The sequence below is a fragment of the Lipotes vexillifer genome, unplaced genomic scaffold, assembly GCF_000442215.2.
Source record: "Lipotes vexillifer unplaced genomic scaffold, Lipotes_vexillifer_v1.1 scaffold342, whole genome shotgun sequence".
In the NCBI taxonomy this organism is placed as follows: Eukaryota; Metazoa; Chordata; class Mammalia; order Artiodactyla; family Lipotidae; genus Lipotes; species Lipotes vexillifer.
In genome coordinates this window covers 606709-623877 of record NW_006786802.1, presented here as the reverse complement: position 1 = coordinate 623877, position 17169 = coordinate 606709, and positions in this window count along the sequence as shown.

Below are 17169 nucleotides of genomic sequence, written 5' to 3'. Positions count from 1 at the left end.
AGGTTTGGGGATGTTCTTAAGCACCACCAGGCTCTGCGTTCTGCCCTGTTCACAGACCCACCCAGAGAGCAGGCCCATCCCTGGGTGGTTCAGGGGCATGGAGCCTGTTTGGCCCACTTTGAAAGACACAGAGAGGCCCAGCAGGGTTCCCAGCAGGCCTGGGAAGGTTAGGCAGTTTTCTGAGCCAGGGCGGTCACGTGTGTAAGGAACTAGAGAGAGCAGGTCCATTTACTCTTTCAGTATTTCTTCACCTTTTTTCAAGATCAGAAAATGTCCCCAGACTGTTCTTTTGGGGTGTGATTTAGACTCGTCGTGAAAACCACCCTCTGCGCCTGCTGTCCTCCTTCTCCTGCCTGTGAGGAAGGCCTCAGCCCCCCTTCCTCACTGGCCCCTCTTCTCTTCCGGTGACTCCAGGACCTCCTGACCAGGCCTCTGCCCCACCCCTGCCCGCCACTCTGCACACAGTGTTGGACAGGCCCTTTCAATACAATTTTGATTGTGCTGCTCACTGTATAAAGGCCTCAGTGGCTTTCTCACTGCATTGAGTAAATGCCATCCTCTCCAGGGTGGCCAAGAAGCAGATTAAAATTAGACCACCGCCCACCTCTCCACTTCCTCTCCCTTGCCCTTGGCCATACCCCTGGGAGGCACTGCCCCTTGCTGCTGCTCCCTCCAACCCACACGGTGCTCCATCTACCTGAGCCATCCGTCCCTGCTCCTTGCCGACCGAGGTCCCTCTCACCTTTTGGTCTCATGGGGGAGGCCTTGGAGAAGGCGTTCCTGAGCACCCAACTAAAGGGCCCTTCCCAGGTTTTCTGAGTTAACCCACTGCTCTGGTATTGTCTGCAAGGCTTTGTCAGTATCTGTTGATAGCTGAATTCGTTGCTTGTTTATTTCTTTCTAGTCTTCCCCCTGCTTGAGTTTAAGAGGGACCTCATCTGTTTTCTTTATTATTACAGTCCTGGCTCATAGAACCGTTCCTGATGCATAATAGTTGTTCAAGAAATACTTGTGGGAAGGAAGGAAAGAGGGAGGGAGGAAGAACGGGAGAAGAAAAAGAGAAAGGATAAAGGAAGCGTCTTATATCTATGTATTCTAGTTGGTGTCTAGCTTGAAGAGGGTGGTGGCTAAAACAAAAGGATTAACTGTGGGTTTTAATGCATTATAAGCAGCAATATTGGGGGGCAGATTGGGGGTGGGGAGCCCTCAGTCTCACCTTCCAGGCAGCCAGCTCTGTGGTCCAGGGGAGGACAGACAGGATCTGGGGAGGTAAAGGGAGCTGCCAGTGGGGCGCGATGGTTGGATGGAGTGGATGGAGGAGGGGAGAAGTCTCCACCCTCACAGGTGGGCAGGATCGGCCCTGCCTGGCAGATGTGTGATGGTAGCATCTGCCATTGTATAAGCAGCATCAGGACCAGCCTTGCCCTCAAATAACCTAGAATCAATGAAAGAGTTGGTGGAATGCAAATATTTAGGTCAGAGCAAGGAATATAATTTATTTCCCTCCTTCAGCCCATGAGGTCCTTGGAGACGGGGCCCAGGTCTTCTGAAGTTACGCAAATGAAATATGTCGCTCAAGACCTGGCCTCAGGTGGGCACTGCACACACAACTGAGCTATGATGAAGGTGGCTCAGGACGGGGTGGGACCTTGTTCCAGGGAGGTGGCATTGCACCAACCTTTGGTGTTCCAGAGGGCAGGACTCACATGGCTGGACACATGCTACACAAAAGCAGCTGGCTGGCCACCAGCAGAGAAATCTCTTTTAACCGAGAGCACAGACACTGGACAGCTTGACTAGGGGGCTGGAGCAGGCAGGAGCTTCCCACACTGGAGGCCGAGGAGAGCAAGAAGTGCTCAGGTGTTAGGTAGGAGATGGTAAAGACGGTGGTCTGAGTCCCTGCCACACCACAGATTATTCTATGATGCCCAGACTAGATCCATTTCCCGCTGATGCCCAAGTGGACACTCGGAGCCATCGGGAGGGTGCTCAGCTCATCAGGGGAAAGTCAATTCCCTACGGCTTTTACTTATAACTTTGTTTGCAGATAGTGAGCCTTTTCTGTCCGGCTCCTCATCCCCATCCTTTCTGCCTGTGACAATCACATTATTTAATTTAGATGAGTGAAGTTACCTTAGATCAATTATACTTATTTTTCCTGTGTAATTTCCAAAGCTTAATATCTCCATTCAGGCCCAGCCTGGGGGACAGGTTGTCTAGCAGAGTCCTAAACGATTTCAGCCCTTAATTCAATTGTATTTTTACCACAGCCCGGGCAGCGAGCATAATTCTTTTATCCCTAAGATGTCTCATTAGCAATAATCTAATAGCACATATTAAAATATAGGTCACCGAGGTGGGCTGCCAAGTGGAAGCCTTGTCATAACTTTGAAGGCTGGACAGCTGTCTTGTTCCCCCCACACGACACACCCCAATCCCAGGCTTAATTCTCAAACAATCAACTCACAAAAACAGTTTACTTTCTGCGGTTCAAGGTTAAGAACTAACCCTGGCTAGAAAATAGTGTTGGTATCTGTTGCCATGGGGTGGGGTGAGGGAGACAGTTCTTGCCAACATGACACAGTAGAAAAGATCACTGGCCTCTAGTATTTGAAAATGGGGCCCTCATCCCAGTTGTGTCCTGAACTTCCAAAGTGACCTGAGGGTATGACTTTTACTCTCTCGGGCCTCAGTTTTCACATCTGTAAGGGGGGAAGGCAGTGGAGTTAGAGCCATTGTTCCTCTGGCAGTCCAAGTTCAACTCGTCCTTGTGTGCCCTTGATGTTTTCCTTTAAATCAACTCACTCTTCTAAATTAAATACATTTGTTTTAAAAAGGAAGCTCAAGTATCAATATGAAAAAATCTCAAGAACATTTGCAGAAAGATTCATGCAGAATGATGCCATTTGTATAAATGTTAAACATGCAAAACTAAATACTAGCAAACAGAATCCAACAGCACATTAAAAGGATCATACACCATGATCAAATGGGGTTTATCCCAGGAATGCAAGGATTCTTCAATATATACAAGTCAATCAATGTGATAAATCATGCTAATAAATTGAAGGAGAAAAACCGTATGATCATCTCAACAGATGCAGAAAAAGCTTTCAACAAAATTCAACACCAGTTTATGGTGAAAACCCTCCAGAAAGTAGGCATAGAGGGAACTTACCTCAACATAATAAAGGCCATATATGACAAGCCCACAGCCAACATCGTTCTCAGTGGTGAAAAACTGAAACCATTTCCTCTAAGATCAGGAACAAGACAAGGTTGTCCACTCTCACCACTATTATTCAACTTAGTTTTGGAAGTTTTAGCCACAGCAGTCAGAGAAGAAAAGGAAATAAAAGGAATCCAAATCAGAAAAGAAGAAGTAAAGCTGTCACTGTTTGCAGATGACATGATACTATACATAGAGAATCCTAAAGATGCTACCAGAAAACTACTAGAGCTAATCAATGAATTCGGTAAAGTAGCAGGATACAAAATTAATGCACAGAAATCTCTTGCATTCCTATACACTAATGATGAAAAATCTGAAAGAGAAATTAAGGAAACACTCCCATTTTCCACTGCAACAAAAAGAATAAAATACCTAGGAATAAACCTACCTAAGGAGACAAAGACCTGTATGCAGAAAACTATAAGACACTGATGAAAGAAATTAAGGATGATACGAACAGATGGAGAGATATACCATGTTCTTGGATTGGAAGAATTAACATTGTGAAAATGACTCTACTACCCAAAGCAATCTCCAGATGCAATGCAATCCCTATCAAACTACCACTTGCATTTTTCACAGAACTAGAACAAAAAAATTCACAATTTGTATGGAAACACAAAAGGCCCGAATAGCCAAAGCAATCTTGAGAAAGAAAAACGGAGCTGGAAGAATCAGGCTCCCAGACTTTAGACTATACTACAAAGCTACAGTAATCAAGACAGTATGGTACTGGCACAAAAACAGAAAGATAGATCAATGGAATAGGATAGAAAGCCCAGAGATAAACCCATGCACATATGGTCACCTTATCTTTGATAAAGGTGGCAGGAATGTACAGTGGAGAAAGGACAGCCTCTTCAATAAGTGGTGCTGGGAAAACTGGACAGGTACATGTAAAAGTATGAGATTAGATCACTCCCTAACACCATACACAAAAATAAGCTCAAAATGGATTAAAGACCTAAATGTAAGGCCAGAAACTATCAAACTCTTAGAGGAAAACATAGGCAGAACACTCTATGACATAAATCACAGCAAGATCCTTCTTGACCCATCTCCTAGAGTAATGGAGATAAAAACAAAAATAAACAAATGGGACCTAATGAAACTTCAAAGCTTTTGCACAGCAAAGGAAACCATAAACAAGACCAAAAGACAGCCCTCAGAATGGGAGAAAATATTTGCAAATGAATCAACTGACAAAGGATTAATCTCTAAAATTTACAGGCAGCTCATGCAGCTCAATAACAAAAAAATAAACAACCCAATCCAAAAATGGGCAGAAGACCTAAATAGACATTTCTCCAAAGAAGATATACAGACTGCCAACAAACACATGAAAGAATGCTCAACATCATTAATCATTAGAGAAATGCAAATCAAAACTACAATGAGATATCATCTCACACCAGTCAGAATGGCCATCATCAAAAAATCTAGAAACAATAAATGCTGGAGAGGGTGTGGAGAAAAGGGAACACTCTTGCACTGCTGGTGGGAATGTGAATTGGTTCAGCCACTATGGAGAACAGTATGGAGGTTCCTTAAAAAACTACAAATAGAACTACCATATGACCCAGCAATCCCACTACTGGGCATATACCCTGAGAAAACCATAATTCAAAAAGAGTCATGTACCACAGTGTTCACTGCAGCTCCATTTACAATAGCCAGGACATGGAAGCAACCTAAGTGTCCATCGACAGATGAATGGTTAAAGAAGATGTGGCACATATATACAAGGCAATATTACTCAGCCATAAAAACCTACAAAGTTATTTGTAGTGAGGTGGATGGACCTAGAGTCTGTCATACAGAGTGAAGTAAGTCTGAAAGAGAAAAACAAATACCGTATGCTAACACATATATATGGAATCTAAAAAAAAAAAAAAAAAAAGATATAATTGGTTCTAAAATGTTTGTTCTTGAGCTAGAACCTATATTAGCAACCATTCATGGAAAATCAGCTAGCAAAAAAAAAAAAATGGTACTGAAGAACCTTGGGGCAGGACAGGAATAAAGATGCAGATGTAGAGAATGGACTTGAGGACACAGGGAGTGGGAAGGGTAAGCTGGGACAAAGTGAGAGAGCGGCATAGACATATATAGACTACCAAATGTAAAATAGATAGCTAGTGGGAAGCAGCCACATAGCACAGGGAGATAAGCTCGGTGCTTTGTGTCCACCTAGAGGGGTGGGATAGGGAGGGTGAGAGGGAGACGCAAAAGAGAAGAGATATGGGGATATATGTATATGTATAGCTGATTCACTTTGCTATAAAGCAGAAACTAAAAAAAAAAAAATGCAAAACGATACTTTCTGTTGTTTAGACAGGCAAAACTAATCCATGCCATTAGAGGGGAGGAGGGAGGAGATGGGGTACAAAGGGGAATTCTGGGGCGATGGTCATTTTTTTTAACTATATTCATTATGTAAAAAGTGCGCTCGTAATTATTGCACTTTTCTGTATTTTTCTGTGTGTGTTAAGCCTCATAGACACACACACGTATATGTAAGATAATTTTAGGAGTATACACATACAATTTTAGATATATATCCCTATATCTATCTCTGTCTCTATCCATCCATCCATCCATCTACCTATCAATCTATCATCCGTCTAGTGAAAGCATAGATACATGCTTGGGAATAATCAACATTATATAAGGATGGCGGCAGGCCAGGGCAGGTGGGAGGGAGAGGAATACAATTGGGGAAGAGACTCAGAAACTTCGACCATATTTCTAATGTTTTTATTTCTTAAGTTAGTTAGTTGTTTGTTATAGGAGTGTCTATAATTTTATGTAAGTCTGAGATATGTCATAAGTTTAAAATCATTAAGTAATAAATAATGAAAGAAACTTTATATAATATCAGAAATCGAAAACCACTACCACATGCTATAACTAGATGGTAAGCGTAACAATAGATATGCAATGAGATGAAACGCTGTTATTCAATTGTACTTTGACACTGTTTGGGCTAGAAGGGTCTGATCCTGAGCCCGGCTTCCCTCTGTTGAAATGGGGATCAGTGAAGGAGAGAGAGGTGCTAATTCAATAGTCAGGGTTAAAAGGACCTGGTGTTACCAAACGAAATGTTGGAGTTTGGATCAGAGAAAGGTTTATTGCAGGGCCATGCAAGGAGAACAGGTGGCTCATGCCTGAGAAGACCCCAAACTCCTCGAAGGGTTTCAGCAAAGCATTTTTAAAGACAAGGTGAGGGAGGAGCGCGGCTTGTTCTTGCAAACTTCTCGGTGTCAGAATCGTTTGTTCTTGTAGCTGTCCATGTAGGTCAGGTCAGGATGTTCCTGGAAACCTCCAAGGAGGCAAGTGTTATTCTCTGTGTTCTGCAACTTTTTATCCCTATATGAATGGGAAAGTATTATACCCTTAAAGGTCGGAGCCTTGAGAATGGGCTGTGCTGTATATTTCAGGCTATAGGCAACATTCTTAACTGGAAGCAAAAGCAATAGAATACAAAGGTTAAAACAGAAGAAACAGATCTAATATGGAGTCAGATTTGTTCTTCTCTATTACAGTGGGACGGGGGTCACACTTTCTTCCTATATGAGGCAAAGCCATTTAAAGCAGGGGCTGCATGGGCCTAAATCATCAGCATCTCACGACCTATTGTGCTGCTGTACTTCAGGAAAGGGTAGCGAGATCCCTCTAAGCCCTGGCTGTCCTGCCTTCTAAGTGGTTTGGGGAGTGGAGTAGGTCTTGTTAGGAGTGGGCTGGGAGACAGGGAGACAAAAGAGGAGGGATTGTTATTAGTAAAATGATTAGCAATGATTGGCAGAATTGGGAAAGCCTTGAGGAAGAGCCCCCTTCCTCCTGCGACCCCCTTCCCAGGCCTCATGAGTGCCTGGAAAACTGTCAGGCAAACAATCCCCACCATGTGATTCGTTCTCACGCTGGGGCTCAGCCTGGACGCCTCTGGGATCCGGGCCCTCACGCCTGGGAGGGGGGCCTCGTCCACCCCGGTACAGCCCTTTAAGCCCCCTCCTGTGCTCCGGGGAGCTGGGGGCTGACTCCCTGCAGTGTGTGTTTATGGGCTTTGATCCTGCTCTTGGGTCACAGAGAATATAACTGCCACCTCCCCTCTCTGACTGCATGTCCCCCCATGAGGACAGCAGGTCTGTCCCTCAGTCTCCTAAGACCACAAGCCCCTTTACACCCCCTTTCCTCATACTCCCTGGCACACACGCAAGCAGAAATATGCAGTATATTTGCGGGGGTGTCCGAGTCTCTGGACTGACTTCAACTCAAAAGCCCCCATCTATGCCTGGGCAGTATGAACTGGCTACCTGGTCTCCTCACAAGGAAAGCAGTGCATTGGAGGGTTAGTATGTGCATTTCTTTTTCTTTTTTTTTTTTTTGCAGTACGCGGGCCTCTCACTGTTGTGGCCTCTCCCGTTGCGGAGCACAGGCTCCGGACGCGCAGGCTCAGCGGCCATGGCTCACGGGCCCAGCCGCTCCGCGGCACATGGGATCTTCCCAGACCGGGGCACAAACCCGTGTCCCCTGCATCGGCAGGCGGACTCTCAACCACTGCGCCACCAGGGAAGCCCTAGTATGTGCATTTCTGTGTCCCCTGGAATAAGCAGGGACGACCTAATGATGACCTGTGTTCGACTCTGTCACCCAGAATTCTGCGCAGCCCGGACCCTCCTCCACCAAGACCTCAAAGTCTCGCCAGCCTCCTCATCTCAGCTTCCCCGCCCCTTGTTTCATCCCTTCAGGGTGTGCCCAGACTACCTAGTCTGATAAATGCTCCACAGAGAAGATGTGGCATGTGGGAAGAGCCCTGGACCACACGTCAGGAGTCAGGGTCTGAGCGCTTGTTCTGTGTGACCCTGGGAGTTGGGGGTGAGGCACGGAAGCTGTGAGTGGGGGGGTTCTTCTTCGAGTTACCTGGGAGGAAGGGAAAGGAGCGTGATACAGCACTAAGGAGGGGGGATGCCATCGGATGGAGAAGACCTGGGTAGGACAGAGGGAAGGGGAGGAGAGAAGAGAAATAGAAGAGAAACAGGATGGTGTTGGGGCAGGTCCCAGAGGTGGAGGGTGGGGGGACATAAGGGACTGGAGTGGGGAGGAGGTGATCCTTGGAGAGGGAAGGACTCCAGCTCCGAGGAGAAAGGGCCAGAGAAGATGGTGGCTGCAAACAGACAATGCTGCGGTTCAGAACTGCGTCAGCCACAGCCTCCGGGTTCCCAGGCAAAAAGCGAGAGGAGCCCTGCTGAGAATGGGAAGCTTGAGTGGGGAAGGGGGAAGGTGAGAAGGTGAGGAGGATGAAGAAGGTGGGGACCAGAGAGGGAGACCCTGAGCCACCAGGATAGAACAATGGTTAAGAATGTGTGCCCTGGAGCCAGCCTAGTTCTAGGTTCAAATCCCACCCTCTGTCCCATACTACCCATGTGACCCTGGGCAAGGCATTTAACCACTTTCACCATTATTGTTCTTTTTGGAAAATTTTTAAAAATTTTATTGGTTAATACCATTAATTCTTTAATCTGTAAAATGGGGATAATAATAGTGAGTATTATATGAAATAACACTTAGCGTGGTACCTAAAATCAATGAATGGAAAGACTGCCAAATATATAGCAAATGTCTTTTGTGTATTTAGTATGTGCCCAACATGAAGCATTTAGCAGTCATGATGCATTTAAGCCTTACGAGTACCCTATGAGATAAGTACTATGATGAGTGCCATTGTATAGAACACTGAGGCACACATCAGCCCAGGCTGACACAACTAGTAAGCAACAGAGCCAGGATTTGAAGCCCCAAGCAGTTAGTATGAAAGTTGAGTGCCACTCTGCCTGCGTGTCACATAAAGGAGGCCAGTGTGTCAGGGGTCTCCCGAGAAACTAGGAGGGGAGGGTGATGGTGTTTACCATAAAGAGGGGCAGAAAATCACTACCCTGAGCCCTGCTCTCTAGTTCCCCTGCCCTTGCCCTAAAACCACTCAGCTTTCATCTTGGGGGTCAAGGGTACAGGCAGAGGAGGAGACAGGCTTCGTAAGGGCGTGCCTCAGGCTGCTGTTTTCTGTCTGTGGTGCACAGAGTGTGGCTACTGCTTGTGCTGCCGTCACTAAGTGGCTTATTAGATTCAGGTTCCTGGGCACGAGGGCGGAGCAGGACCAGCCCAGGCTGGGGGCAGATCCCACAGCCCTTGGCTTCCTTGGGCTGAGGCCTCCTGACAATCACCTTGATGAGGGTGCAGTTCCCACCTCCATCCCCTTGCCCATCCCACACACCTGCTCTGGGGGTTCTATGGCTGCTCCTGGTACCTCTACAACTGTCCCTTAGACAGTGAGCAGGAAGGAGCTCTTCTCCTTCCATGCCCTAGAGGGCGCCCGTTCACCCCTCCCAGAGAGAAGACAGCTCGGCTCGGAAGTGGTTGCGAGTTTTTTGCTAAGTGTAGCCAGAGCAAAGGGAAGAAGCCCCAGTGCTCGGGAAAGACGGCACTCAGGTAGGGCAAAGCCAGTGTGAATCGCTATAGCCACTCTCAAACTGGGACTGTGCTTATGAAACATATCACTAACACTGGAATTATATATTTTTTTAAACAGGAATTAAACATGCCACAGACAGGCATATTCCTGGTCCCCACTGCAGATCCACTGAATCTAAATTTCTGGGGCAGGCCCAGGAATCTGCACTTTGAACAATCTGCTAGACTAATGTGAACTGGGAAAGTGGCAAAGAGGCAACAGAACTCTAGGAAGAAGCAGATTACTTTCAAGGACATGACTGTAACTGACGTCACAGAGCGTTGATAAATGAGTCCCTTCCTGTAGTGTTACCAAGTCTTTCCCATTGATTGTTTTATTTAATAGCTGTGTTATCCCCATTTTACAGGTGGGAAACCTGAGGCTCAGAAACCAAAGTCACTCAGCAGGTGAATGGTGAAGCAAGTTTTGAACCCACCCAGCTTTTTTTTTGAACTCCAAATCCACACTCATAGCTGTTATACCAACCCATATTTGCCAATTCATCCCAGTCTCGGAAGTTTTGGCTGCGTTGGGTCTTAGTTGCGGCACGTGGGATCTTTCGTTGCAGCGCTCAAGTTCTCCCCTGTCGTGCTCAGGCTTCTCTCTAGTTGTGGTGCACGGGTTTTTCCTCTTCTCTAGTTGTGGCGCACAGGCTCCAAGGTGTGTGGGCTCTGTAGTTGTAGCGCACGGGTTCCAGAGCGTTTGAGGTATGGCGGGCTCTAGATGAGACGCGCTAGCTCAGTAGTTGCCGTGTGCGGGTTGCCCCACAGTATGTGGGATCTTAGTTCCCTGACCAGGGATGGAACCCGCATCCCCCGCATTGTAAGGCAGATTCTTTACCACTGGACCACCAGGGAAGTCCCCCAGCCTCGGAATTTGAAGTCAGATAGACCTAACTTAAAATTCTGAAGATGATTCCCGCCTCCCACAGATGTGGAGACATTAAAGTTTTTGAAACAACAGCAAGAAGAAGTAACACATATGCTATACCAGGCACTGTTCTAAGTGCTTTGCATGTATTTATTCATTTAATCCTCTCAACAGTTCTATGAGGTAAGTCCTATTTGGCATCACCATCTTATCCATTTTACAGATGAAGAAACTGAGACAACAGAGAAGTAGGAGAACTTGACCAAGATTTCACAGATAGTAAGTGTGGAGACAAGATTAAAATTCATGCAGTATGGCTCCTAAGTTCCTGCTTTTACCCATTCTCCCTCTCCAGACTGCAGAAAAAGGTTAACTTGGTAAGTTTCCGAGGAATAGATATCAGAGGGCCAGAGAGACAAGCGGGAAGGGGGTGGGAAGATAGCTGTATGTGTATGTATTATGTATGACTAGTGACACCACTGGGGAGTGTTTCCTGATGGAAAAGAAAACAGAGCACAGAGACTAGTGGGCAGTCATGTCAGGGATTCTGAGATGGAGTCCATGCAGGAATCTGCAAGTCCCCTAAACCTCTATTTAAAATGCTATGTACATTAAAAATGACAAATACACAGAGATAAGGAATACTTATCTTGGATAGGAATACTGAATACTGTAAAAAATGTCGATTCTCCCCAAATTGATCTATAGATTCAATGTAATCACTGTTGAAATTCCAATGGGATTTTTCACGGAACTCAACAAGCTGATTCTGAAATTTGCAGAGAAGAGTTTGCCAAGACACTTCCAAAGAAAAAGAGCTGGAGGGCCTTGCCCCATCAGATGGAAAAACTTATTATATGACAAAGTTGTTTGTTTGTTTGTTTTCCCAGCTTTACTGGGGTATAACTCACAAAAAGTTGTATATATTTAAAGTGTACAACGTGGTGATTTGATATACATATACATCATGATATGGTTACCATAATTAAGTTAATTGACACATCCATCACCTCACATAGTTACCTTTTGTGTGTGTGCGATGAAATATGTAAGATCTACTCTCTGCAAATTTCAAATATACAATAGAGTGTTGTTAGCTATAGTCACCATGCCATAATTTAGAGCCCTAGAACTTAGTCACCTTATGACTGAAAGTTTGTACCTGGAAAACAATGTTAATTAAGACAATGTGGTATTGCTTGGACACAGAAACCCGACCAATGGGGCAGAATGAAGAGCCCAGAAACAAACGCAACTGTACAAGGAGACTTGGTTGGTGAGTGAGCATTCTCTGCCAATCAGAGCAGAAAAGATAGAAGTACTTAATGAATGGGCCATGACAGTTTATCAGTGATTCATATGAAAAATAGTGAAGTGGAATCCCTACCTCACACCCTACACAAAATCAACTCCATGTGGATTAACGATATAAATATGAAGGGAAAAACTATCAAAATTTATAGTTTAGGAAAATATCAGGTAGGGAAGGGTTTCTGAGATAAATACATAATGTATTTTAATGCATTGCTGCATTAAAATACATTAAAATGAATAACCTCTATCAAAATCACCATATAGAGAAAAAAGACTTACACAACCAAGATGCTTGCAGCGTAAGTGACAAAGATTCGGGCCCAGTATATTAAGAACTACTGTGAATCAATAAGAAAAAAACAAGCCAACACAAAATTGCACAGACAATATGTCATCATGTCACAGAAGAAAAGTAACACAAATGACCCTCACGTATGTGAAAAGATGGTCCAGGTCATTGGAAGTCAGAGAAATGCATGTTAAAATCACATCTTTTTTTGTTGTTTTTTGGCTGCGCCATGCGGCTTGCAGTATCTTTGTTCCCTGACCAGGGATTGAACCTGGCCCACTGCAGTAAAAGTGCCAAGTCTTAACCACTGGTCCAGCAGGGAATTCCCAAAATCACATCTTAAAGATTCGTAAAAAATAAAAGCCAGATAATGCCAAGGGTTGGCGAGGATGTAAGGAAATTGGAAGTGAAGAAATAACAGTGTTAGAGTTTCAGCTGGTACCACTTTAGAAAATAATTTGACATTATTTGATAAAGCTGAACAAACACATACTCTGCACACCAGCACTTCACTAAGTATAGAGCCTAGAGAAACTTGCACATGGGCGTAGGAGCTGTCTGTACAAAAGTTTCTAGGCAGCATTGTTCGAAATATTTAAAAAACTAGAAACAATCCAAATGTCCTTCAATAGCTGAATGAATAAACAAATTGTTATAATTCAGACAATAGAATGAATATATACAACAGTGAAAATGAGTGAACTACAGCTAACTCCATCATCATGGATGAATCTCAAAAATATTGTATTCAAGCCAAAGAAGTCACAGAACAGTATCTGTAGTATGATTCCTTTTAGATAAAGTTCAAAGAAGGATAAAACTAAACAATATATTGTTAGGAATAGATTCATAGGTGACAATACTGTGAAGAAAAACAAAGAAATTGATGAGTTGCTAAATACAGGAAAGTGGTTACCTTGGAGTGGGGCACACAGGGCCTCATAGGGTATTGGAAATGGTCTATTTCTTAATCCAAGAGGGTGGGTTCTGGTATGTTCATATTATTGATACTTAAACTATAGATTGTTCATATATTTTTTATACACTTTTTCTTACGTATGAGAAATTTCACACTAAATTTTAAAATACTGTGTGTGCGTGCATATTTCTGGGAGAGTCCACATTCATCGGATTATCTAAGGAGTGTCTGGTCTTCTAACAGAGTACACCTGGGCATGAAGGTTTCTGTGGTCCCATCCTGCTCTGATATTCATTCCCGTGATGGACAGAGGCCTTGTGTCAGCCTGATTATGGCTTATCCTGGTCAGCTGACCTCAACCCCCCTCTGTCTTGGAGCAGGACATGAACCAGGTGTGAGTCCTCTGTCCCCATAACTCACGTGACCACCTCAGGCCAAAGGATGTATGTGGTGGCTCATGCAGAAGAGGGAGGTCCTACTTTCCTCCCAGGAGACTGAGTTCCTTTGCCTCGACCATCTCTTTTCCTTTCTCCTTCTGCAGTTCCAGTCCTGACATAACTTCTGTCTGTCTTTCTTCTTCCTACTGTCCCTCCTCATCTTGCTGATGGACTTGGCCCTCACCAAAAAGCCCGAAAGCAGCAGAGCAGGAGTCAGAACGTAGGGTGCTGACTCCCAGCCTTGTGCTTTCTCTGCCACCCCAGCTGCCAGTGCCTCTGTCCATCCCATAGAGGGTCACGAGGCTTGGCCAGGCTTGTGTTGGCAAATCCACAAAAGGATGGTTTACTCATTCATCCATCTCACCCGTGGAAGGGCTTCAGATTCTATTCTGAATGAGCTGGGAGCCATTGGAGAGAGGGAGGAATAGGATCTGAACTCGCTTCCAAAAGGTCTTCCTGGTGGCTGTGTAGAGCTTAAACTTCAGGGGGCAAAGGGAGAAGTGAGGGAGGCCATTCAGAGGCTGCCACAGTAATCCAGGTGAGGGATGACACAGCCTGGAACAGGGTGGCGACCTTGGAAGTGTGGAGGTGGGATCTGATTCAGAGCCAACAGAGTTTGCAGTAGGATTGGTTGTGGGAACATGAGAAAGAGGACTCCAAGGTTTTTGGCCTCTGAGGATCTACAAGGAAAAATATGCCATCACCTGGAATGAGGAAGGTGAGGAGGAACAGGTGTGCATGCAGGTCAGCAAGGGGGCATCAAGAATTCTATCTTGGACATGGGAGTTCCAGGTGCCGTTTATTACCCGTGTGGAGATGTCAGTCTGTATTTAGATCCAGGCAGGGGATGTAAATGGTTGTATCCATCGTCAGTGATGGATAGACGCTCTTTAATGCCTGTGCCCAAATGTGGTCCCAGGTAGGGTAGGAGCTCCATAGAGAAGAGTCCTTAGACTCTTCTAACCCAGATGAGTCCCATCGGGGTAGGTTGGAAGCCTCAGGGACACCTGGGGGACTTTAGTGGGAGGTGTCCTGAAGGAGACTGATTTCAGCTCCTAGGGGTCTTTTACTGAGGACACTTTTTTGCTATTTGTAAATGCAGTTTAACCTATACCAGTGACCAATGACCCAGGGCAGGTCAGCGTCAAGGACATCAGTCTAATGCCCCTGATCAACGGGGGGGGGGGGGGGGGGGGAGGAAGATGGGAAGGAAGGAGTGAAGGAGGAAAGAAGGAAGGGAGGAAATGTACAGGCGAACCTCTCCTCTCTGGCCTTATTTTCCTCATCAGTGCAATAGGGGTGCAGCTTCTGATAGTATCCTCAGGACACTTCCAGGACTGAGCCACTTGGATTCCAAATAACCTCCAGACCAGCCTTTGTGTGTCAGGGTCTTGGTGTCTGCAGGGAGATGGCCAGAGCTGGGCTGACAGCACCAGCCATCACCTTGTGCCCATGGCCTGTGTCACCAAGTGCCGTGGTAAGTGGAAGTGACGCCTCCCCAGGGATCCCGTTAGCTCTGATAATGCTCCAGTCGCCTGCCCACCCACTTGCCCTCAGGCCACCTGGAGGGGCAGGAGGCAGGGCACAGAGAGAAGCCACATGGCCCCATGGCTCTTGGAACTGAGGGCAGGGAGTCTGGGCCAGAGATGGAGAGAGATGTCTTCCCCTTCAGCACAGCCGCGGGCTGGTATCCTCACTGCTGTCCTTCAGAAGTCTCTGAAACCACAAAGTGGAAACCTCAGGACTTGCTGGCGGCCCCTCCAGTGATGTGCATGTATTGGGAGGGTGTCTCCCTCCATCTCTGTAGTGAACACTTCCACTGCCTCACCAACACCACTCGTCATCCACTATTCCTGCCAACGCAGACCTGACCCACAAGCTTCCTACTGCCCGTACCTGGGACTCTGATGGGAGACTTTTTCTGGCAACAGGAGCTCGCACAGCCCACACACCAGACAGGCTGGGAGTGCTGGGAACGCAGCTTCCCTTCCAGGGAAGGCTGAAGGGAGCAGCCTTCATGGATAAATACTCCAGCTTCCTTGCCCAGGGATGGGGCAACTCCGAGGCACGGTCAATGCTGTCTCCCAGAAGTTCCCAGCAGGACTGACCAACAGCTGCCCACAGCCATAACTGCTTTTTTTTTTTTTTTTAACATATTTATTGGAGTATAATTACTCTACAAATGGTGTGTTAGTTTCTGCTTTATAACAAGGTGAATCAGCCATACATATACATATATCCCCATATCTCCTCCCTCTTGCGTCTCCCTCCCACCCTCCTTATCCCACCCCTCTAGGTGGTCACAAAGCACCGAGCTGATCTCCCTGTGCTATGTGGCTACTTCCCACTAGCTATCGATTTTATATTTGGTAGTAACTGCTTTTTAACGTCCCCTCTGTTGGGTTCCTTCCCTTTCTTACCTCCCCCCTCCTCTATCAGTGCTTCCAGTATCTCCTCCTAAATAAATTTCTTGAATTCAATTCTTTGTTTCAGGTTCTGTTTCTGGAAGAACCAACAGAAAAAACCCCAATCAAAGACACCAAACCCAGCCAACAATTGAGATCTCTCCGAGTTCTGTTGTGTACATATTTCTGGAAAGCAAGCTATGTAACAGGATATATCAGGTACTGTCCTTTTCCCTAGTAGGGAAGTCACACAGATAAAGCACTAGGCAAAAACACAAAGCAATATAAAGGGGGAGTTTACTCTATTGTGGGAGGTGGTTATCGGGGAAGACTTTACAGTGGAGGTGACATCTGAGGTTTTAAAGGATGAATAGGAGTTCTCCAGGTAGACAAGAGGAAGATGGACAGCCTACTTAAAAATCCAGAAGTGTAAAAAAGCACAAGGTGTCCAAGGAACCATTAATAGTTGAGTATCTCTCATGTTGCTGGAGAATAAAGCACAATTTGGAGATGGTAAAGGAATTTTAAGAAGAATGAGGAGAGAATTGGAATAGCAAGAGATGTGGTTAAATAGGCAGGCAGAATCTGGTCTGTACAGCTGAAGGTGTTTTGATATTATCTTGGAAAGATTGGAAGATTTTAAGAAATTATCTTTTTTCTGATTGCATAAGTATCAAATGCTCATTGTAGAAAAGTTGTCAGATAAAGAGAAGTATAAAGAAGAAAATAAAATTACCTCAAATCCAGGGTTAATTAAATCACGTTGATGTGTTGTTGTCTCTCAGAGGAGTTTTATGCAGAAGAGTGAGGTGATCAGATGAGTTTTAGAAAAGGCTCTGGCAGCTGGTGAATATCACGTGGCTGGAAAGATACCGGACACGGGGTAACCAGCGAGGAGGCTGCTGCAGTGGAAGGCGATGGGTGGGGACCCTCTGTGGGGATGCTGCAGCAGTGGGAATGAGGCTTCATAGCAGATTTAAAGGTGGGATTCTCAGGACCAGTTGGATGGGACATGGGGTAGAAGGGAGGAGGGGAAGATGACTCCCAGAGAGATTCTGAGTGTCTCCATCCATAAGCTGGTGGAGGAGACACAGGCTGGGAGCCAGGAGACCTGGGTTCTCATTTCAACTCTGTCACTTCCAACCTGTGAGACTTCACAGCCACAGTTTCCTGACCCCCAGATTGGAAAGATGATTCC